Source organism: Teleopsis dalmanni, chromosome X, assembly GCF_002237135.1.
Source record: "Teleopsis dalmanni isolate 2A chromosome X, ASM223713v2, whole genome shotgun sequence".
NCBI lineage: Eukaryota > Metazoa > Arthropoda > Insecta > Diptera > Diopsidae > Teleopsis > Teleopsis dalmanni.
Window position 1 is genome coordinate 88,817,562 of NC_051848.1, and position 9,022 is coordinate 88,826,583.

Genomic DNA, 9,022 nt, shown 5'->3' on the forward strand with positions numbered 1-9,022 from the left:
TACATAATGTTAAAAAATTCATAACGGAAAATATTTTCCGTCAAGTAACTGCTATTTACTATCGATTTTAAGCACAAAAGAGTTACCATGGACGATGTGCTTTGCACCGTTAGGATGTACTCATCTTGTCACAAAAATATTCTGATGTAGGTTTCAGTACATTAATTGCACATATTCCTATTGAAAAATGTGTGACTTAAAAAATTACAAAAATAACTAGAATAAATTAAATAAAAAGAAAATATTGAGGACAAAATATTTGTAAGAATATGCGGAAAGTTTGCTATACAAAAGTAATTAAATGCCGTCAACTTGAAGTTTAAAAGCCTTTTTCAAATACATAAATACATTTAAAACACATTCTTTCGTGAGAACCTTTTTTTCAGTAAAACGGCATTCTGTAGCTTTTAATAATTGTGTCAAATTATAGTGGTGTTTGGCCAATTATCATTCAATAATATCTAAAAGCAAAGATAAATAAAAAATATTTATAAAGCTCTATTAGGCTTAGTATTGTCTCAATCGCATTGTAAGAAAAGTTTGTGATGTATTGATACAATAACTAACCCTATACCCTAAAAAATATATTGTTTGCTCTGTTGTGAATTCGTTGCATCATTGGGATGTACTTGTTGTCAAATGAAAAAAATTGGAATATAAATGGAGTCAGAAAAGAAGCCATAACCAGTGCTTAATTTTTTTTCAAAAATAGTTAAAAATGCTTTGAATTCCTCTGCTTTTAATAAGTTGGAGTCACATATAACACGTATATTAATAGCAGAATCAACGGGCTATTCGGATATATTGCCAGCAGAATAAGACTTGTGATATAGCATCATAAAGGATTATTTCTCCCAAAAGTTTTTTAGGTCATTGGTGTATGCAAATAAGTCAATCACAATTTCTACCATAAAAGGAATATTTAGTGTATCAATTGTTAGAGATAGCCTTTAATATTCCCAAAAAATACAATGTAAAAATTTATAGCTTTTTGATGTGATCGAAAAAGATTTTCTATCATAAATATGATAAAGTAATATGTTGAATAAAAATATATTTTAATAATTGCAATTTGTTACTCAAATTGTCTTTGCTATTAACTTGAAAACCTAAATCTCTAAAACCTAAAATAAATTCTTAAGGTAAATTTTTTCTTGCCGATAATGGCGTGTCTTTTTATGACGAAAGAAACTATTTAAAAGTTAGACCGATTCGAATAGCAAAGAAAGGCAAAGACAAAAATTTTTTTTATTTAATTTATTGAAATTTGGCTGACCATACAACGCTGTTTCGAGTATTGCCAAGTACTCTTCATCAGTGGTCTTTGGAAATAATCGAATTTTTATTTAATTAGTTTATAGTCCGTATATAATTTGTTTGGACTGCAAGTGCCAGGCTTAGAACTCGTGCCTGTCAAATTAGAAGCGATGACTAATCGTGTTTATCCACAAGAAGCCAAGGCTGCACAAACTTTCAATGCTCAAGTTCCAGGTTTTATTGACACTTATTTTTATTTAATTAGTGACACCAACCAAAGCACTTGCCGTGCTTTAAATTAGAACGAGCTTATAAACTACAGCTTTATTTGGAAACACAAGTTCAACAAATTGAAAGTTAATCTTTGAGCTTGCCTATTTTTGTTTCAAAGCTATTCTTTTTGTAGAGACATCTGATATGCATATTTTTTTAACTTACTATATGTAAAGCGCCTTTTTTGGGTGCAATTTTACAAAGAAGCTATGCAGTCCGAACAAATTATATACGGACTATAAACTAATTAAATAAAATTCGATTATTTCCAAAGACCACTGATGAAGAGTACTTGGCAATACTCGAAACAGCGTTGTATGGTCAGCCAAATTTCAATAAATTAAATAAAAAATTTTTGTCTTTGCCTTTCTTTGCTATTCGAATCGGTCTAACTAAAATAAATTCGTCCGTGAGATCAAGCACTTTGTTCAACTTCAATAGCTTTAGTCCGACTTCATTTTTGTGCTCATTTCTGTGTTGCATCCTTTCTCACGATATGTTCAGCTCCATTGCCATTTCATTGTAGCTACGTTGTCCCTTAATTCGCTTCTTCTTTTTACGAATCATTTCTGGTGTTGTTACGGTTTTTTGGCCTATTTCTTGAGCGTCGGGCAATGCTACCAGTATCCCGTTATCGAACTATGGTACGAAACAAAAATGATTTGTTAACATTTAGGTGTTGGAGGGCTCGAACTATGGACACTTATGTTTTCCAGCTAATTATACAGCAATCACACACCACGTTTCAACTCCATCGTATACAACTTCTACTCAACTACAACACAAAAATCAAAATGCTTTCGTACACATGTAAACAAGACAGTGAACTGTAAAATTAATTAATTTCTGTCATTATTTGTTTGACAGCTAGATCGGCAACCAAGTATAAAAATAGAGCAACAACTACATCTTAACTTTACGCATCAGCACACTTGAACTGCAAAACCAAATTTTAAACTGAATTCCTTTCCACTCATAATCGTCTTCTATCTTTCCTCATATGAAGGCACTTATCATATTTTTAAATATTTAAATATTTCTGCTTCTTTAGCATAATACAGCATAGCAAGTAATAATAGCTTAGAACATCTTAATTTAACGAAAATTTCCAAATGCACTTAAGCACTACTAAATTTTTTATACACAAGTGACATACCAACTATGACGGTTACTGTTATTGGTTCCTTTATATGACAACTTTGAAACTGAGCCATGCATATTGATATCAACGTTTACTTATAGAGTCACTATGTCCCAAAATCAATCCAATTTATATGCTCCATTTGCAATAAAAATTATTAGAATTTCTTATAAAATAGTATCAAAGAAAGACCATTTACTTTTATTCGATCTAACTATACTTAGCTTCGAAAGCCAGACTTTTATTATGATATTGTGATTTGAAATAAATTATTTAAAATTTAGGCAAAACCAGTCTAAAGCTTAAGGGTCGGCTTAAACAGATTGTTATAGCGTAGAATCATGTTTACTTATTGTGACAAATTATAGCATAAAATTGAGAAATTTTTATTAATAATATTAACAAAAATAATTTTAGTATAGTTCAATCCCGATAATTCGAAATCGCAAGGGAACAGCATTTTTTACGAATTAGAGGGGTTTTCGAAATATCGAGGTTTTAACAAGGTTAAAAAAGAAGAAAATTGGAATTACCGGGGATTTTACATTTTAGTTGATTTCCACATAATTTCGCCCATCTCTTCAACTGATTTTTCCATACTTAATAAACAATCAAAAACGTTTTTTTGGACATCATGATAAGAAGCATAATATCGTAGTTGTTGAATGGCCAATTTGGCTTGTTTATTCGTTATAAGTCCTTCCTCACCGTCGCTATCATCCTTATCGCTCTCATTATTATTTATTAATATTATTATTAATAGCCGCAACTTTTTCCAAAATATCGTTATCTGTTAACATACCAGATACTGCCACGTCATTATCAATATTCACGTAATCATCGACATTTTGAAAGTTTTCACATATACGGTCCCATTGATAATCTATATTGAATTGTTCGACTTGGCATAAATTTTCGTTTAAATCTTTATTAAAACCGCAACACCGGATACAGTTTAGAATGCAAGATCTGCTGACACTATTCCACGCTTTATAAGCAATTGGCTTTGCCTTAAATAGCGTGCATTTGAACTCTTTTTTTTTCATCAGTGCAGCTTGGAAGTGGTGTATACATAAAATTTATTTTTACTTGGCTGAGATTAGAGAACTCATTATGCGCTGTACAATTGTCCATACATAACAGTTTTCATGCTATTATTCAGCATCTGCAGCCATTCGTTAAATAGATCCATTGTCATTCACGCCTTCTTATTGTGTCGATAAAACATTGGGAAACTGCGAATGTTCTTGAAGCGCCTTGGATTTGCAGGCCGGGTTTTTGTTCTGCATTACGAACTATTAGAGGTTTGATGTTCATTGAATTTCAAATAAAAAAATAATGTTTTCAGCAACTCCTGTTGCTTCCTGTTCCAAATTTGATTATAATTTGGTACTTGCGGACCACGACTATTTTAGTTATCGTTTTTGGAGGCCTCTGGTTATGATAGAAATTAAATTTAAGTATTTTAATTTTTTGTGGCAAAAACGATAATGTGCTCATAAAAATGTTAAAATATACGATATATTTACAAGTTTATATATATGAAAAATATGCATTTTATTCGCTAGACTATACATAAAATAAGTACTTCTTTAAAGTTTAATATTGAAATTTATGATATATGAAATTACTTTCTATATCATGAGAGAATAACATCATTAAGGTTTTGAAATAAAAAGTTCTGAAAATCATCGAGAGCTATGACAACTATTTAAAAATAATTTTAATAGTTACTACAAAACTGAAATATAAAATTGTGAAATTCTAACATTTTTGCCATAGTTGCGATAGTGCTTTAAATTAATAGTTTTTTTTTTGTTGTGAAAACTCAATTTAAACTGCAGATAAACTCTATAAAGTGTTTGGGTTTTATTTTTCGATCAAGTGCACGAAGCAGCCTAGTAAAAATAAATAGAATGTATTCAATACCTGTAGATAAAAACTTGCTCATTATGAATAGTGGAAATCTCTTAACTCAAAATGGAAAACAATAAAGGGGAGTGCTGTAGTAGCTATATTCGTGACAGGCTACTGTGCATGCACATGTGATTTTTAATTATTTCCACATGGTTAGCACATGCGAATAGATGTATAAACTTATTTTGAAACATGGCTATATACTTATATAGGGTGTCAGTGCATATATCAAAGATGTTTTCCCAAACGATTGAAAAGTTTTTTAAGACAGCAAAATCGTAAGACTAACTATTCTTATTGCTATTCATTAATTCAATGGTATTCATATTATTGTTATGATGTATTATAGACAGGGACCGTAACAGTTATCATAAAAAAAATAATAATCACCTTTTAACTATTATCATTCGCATTTTAAAATAAAACTCAAAAAATAATAATTAAATTTGCTTTAATTGAATTCCTCAAAAATAATTAATTTATGTTCCTTTTACGTTTTGCTTTTTATTTTAAAACGCACAAATAACTGTTACCTTTGCATTATAAATATAAAAATCACGAATAACTCGCACTGGTCTGCCGAATATTTTTAAAACGAAAATATAAAATGCATTTTTCATACAAGGTAGTTGCTTTTGTAATTCCAAGGCAACGGATCCATTCTAGCGATTATACCTATTGTTAGCATATTCATCCCGTAACAAGTCGATAGTTGCCTTAAAACCATAGCATGTACCATTAGGTCATCTACAGTCTGTTTATGCGTCATTCCTTTACAAATCGGATACCTTTCGGATCTCATCATCTTCGATTTGGCTACAATTTTTTTTGTAAGGTCCTTTTATAAAATAAGAAGACCCGTAACAAATTTTTTTCACTAAGAGATATGGATCCATAGAGTTTTGAGAATGGGCTAATGCTGTGTAAACGATAAACGGCTATGATTGAACTTTTAAGAAATTGTTTAAACAATTAAGATTGTTTATATTTAAGTACTAATATTAACCGTTAAATTTCAAAAAAAATTTGTTTCGAAATGTATCTCCAGAAATTTCATTGCGTGTATTTTATTTAGATTCAGTTGTAAATTATACTAAGAAATAAAAATTTTCAAGATGGAATTATTTTTTGAATATTTTTTTCTCCCGCAAAACTAGTCAAATACATGCGTATTATATTTTCATTGAATGAATTTTCAAAGAATATACTACAAATGTTCAAATATAATATTTTTGATTTTAATAAGTAATAAAATTTTACATAAAACTCAAACATTTCAGGACGATTTTGTCCTTTGAAGTACTTTTAAAAAATGATTTTATGCTTCACATCACACCAAACGCATACACAAGATTTTTTAGTAAAAAAAAAATAGGAACATATAAGAAAAATTTTTCTTTTTTAGTTTCGATTCAGATTAACCAATAAATTTTACTTAAAAATAAATATTTCCAGTGAGGCATTGCTTTTAAAAGTAATTAAAAAAAATTAATTAATCAGGCGTCCTACACGTCACTCATACGCACACTCATTACAAAATTTTTTCCTAAGATACGGGTCTTCAGCCAAATCGGAGGTGATGAATACATTTTTTGCCAATATCTGGTTTGTAAAAGAATGACCATTATACATTATTGGAGAGAAGAATTTATTCAATATACTATCTAGCTATTATCTAGCCATATATATGGTCAGGTGATACCATCATTGGCAGATGGCAACTCCTTTAAACCACAGAAGTTCTACACCGATGGAATTATGAAGTTATTCGCTAAATAGTGAAGGGTCATAAATAATAATGGCCAATTTAAAATTTAATAAAACGAATAATCAAAAAAGAAAATTTTTGTTCAAAACTGTACTAAAAAGACGGAGGATACTTCTTGTATCATCCAACAGTATATTTTTTGGATCAGTGTTAATACCTACTGGATGACCTTTTTACTCAGCGCTAAGTGGTTTGTATTGACTTTGAGTAAATATTTTGGAAAAAAGTATTCACAATTACCGAATGTTGTTAAAATGGTGAATGACAAATGTTAGCATAAGTCACTTGTCAATTGCAAAAATCATTGCCACAAGAAACACTCTCCTTAACTTAAAAATTAAACCTCTTAAAATGATTCTATATATAACATAGCTAACACAATTTTCTGTTGATTATGTTATGTTATGTATAATTTTTAGAGAACACTAGAAGTTGTATAATTTCTGTGCATTATAATAATAATATTGCAAAAAATGGCAATAAAGAGAATTGCAATCTCATAAATTTATTAACTATACTAGCGCTGCATTTAATGTAGGAGTTATTTCATTCAGATACTATAGAGTAGAGAGTGGTTTTAATTGTGCGAAAGTGATTGAAAACACAAATTTAATTTTTATTTTTATTTTTTTTATTATTCCATTAATATGACAACTATCAGATATCTAGTAATACTTTTAACAAATGAAGTTTGGAAGTTTGAGTCAGCTTAAGTCATTATTTAAGATAACATGTCAATGATAATTTCAATACATTTCATATAATTTCAATACATAAATAAGTGTGTTTTTTTTTGTAAAGAAAAGAACTCAACTTAATTTAATACTTAATACTTAAGTAGGATGGAAGTGTGCGTTTTAGACGTTTTTTGTCCCCTAGTTCCAAGGCAGGGAGTCTTCTTATTTCCAAATTTGTGTGCTGCAGCAATTAAGATTACTATTTTACGTAGGATTTTTGATTGCAGCTTCTGAATAGTAATTACATTTGTCTTACAGATGTTACAATTCTATATTTCCAAATCGGAACAATAATAGTTTTGTAAATTAATAGTTATCAATTGACAGAATGGTATTTTTACCAAGAAGCCAATATAGATCTGTAAATCTTCTATGCGCTTTATTTTTTTCTTTATTATGTGCACCACCCAAGTCAGCTTTTGGTCTTAAAGCATGCCAAGATATATGGCTTTCTAACAGATTGGTACATCAATGTTTATAGTTTTCAGTTTCTGCTCTTCATTAATATATAAGAATAAATTGTAGAATTAAACTAAAATGAGTTTAGATTAACTGGTCTATAGCATAATGGGTTTAAACAATATTTTGCTACTAAAACTCATAGCTTTGAAACATAAAGTAATTGTTCCTTCATATAAATTTATATGTACATGATATACAGTGGTTCTCAGTTTATTTCATCCAACAATGTTTTAAATTTTTAAAACACTGTATCTTAAAAATGAATTAGAAAACAAATAATGTTTTTTAATGTAATTGAAGATAGACATGCTTATTGAACATAATAATTAAAACAAAGTACATAAAATTTTTTTTTGGTTCGCTCAAAGACAAAAAACCCGATCGCGTAAGAGAATTATAGTTCAGAGCTTATTTCATCCAAATTATCATTTGCACTTAGTCGCCAGTATGTCGCGCTGTGCAACGGGATTTTTTTTCCCGTAATATTTTTTAAGTATTTTCAACTAAATGAAATAAATTTTTTGTGTGATTTTGTATAATTAATAATAAATAAGTAATTTTTTAAAAAATGGGAGACGCACTACAATTGAGCACAGAGAAATGGTGCTAACCCATTTTAAAGACGGTCATCCTCAGCGGAAAATATTTTCAATCGATGACATTGGTGTTGGAGGAAATAAGCTGTGAACCACTGTAATTCACTAAATTACAGTGTGTTAATGATTGAACTCTGCTGCAAAGTTTTTTAATTTAATATGAGCAGTATATGTATGTGAGGTTTAAGTATTACCCCACGTACACTCGTATATGAAATCATTGTTCTCCATGTATTTTTTTGCTTTTGTTTGTGTAGTATATACTTTTTCTAGAAATATTTACAATGTCTATTTCCGATGAATGATTTTCGAATGATGACAACGATAAATTAACAGTTTTTTGTTTTAATTCAAATCTCTTAAGAATGACTGATGACGTTGTTGAATACTTCAACTTATGTTTGATGACAATGCTAGAGCAAACACATTATTGATTTTATTACATTACAACCCTTTTGAGTGAAATAAAAATATCAAGAAATTTTGCAGAATAAACTCAACAGAAAATTAATGTGATGTAAGAAAATAACAAAAACTTTATTTATTGTTAACACTGGAATGTTATTTAAAATCTAATATACACGCAAAATTTTTCTACTTACTAGAATGTGATTTTACAATTTTTAACATCAATTGCACGACATTCTATCCCGTTTACACGTAGAGTGAAGAGTACATATTACATTTTTCAAAGTGCTTAGAACTGAGTAGAGGATCAATCAAAGACACTATCATATAATTTATCGGTTCCAAAACAAAAATACAGTTCCTTTTATTAGTCTATGTGTTTGTCTTAACGTAAAGTCGCCTATTGTTTATTAAGATAGCCAAATACAATTTAACAAATTTAATATTTGGGAACGTCCTTGTT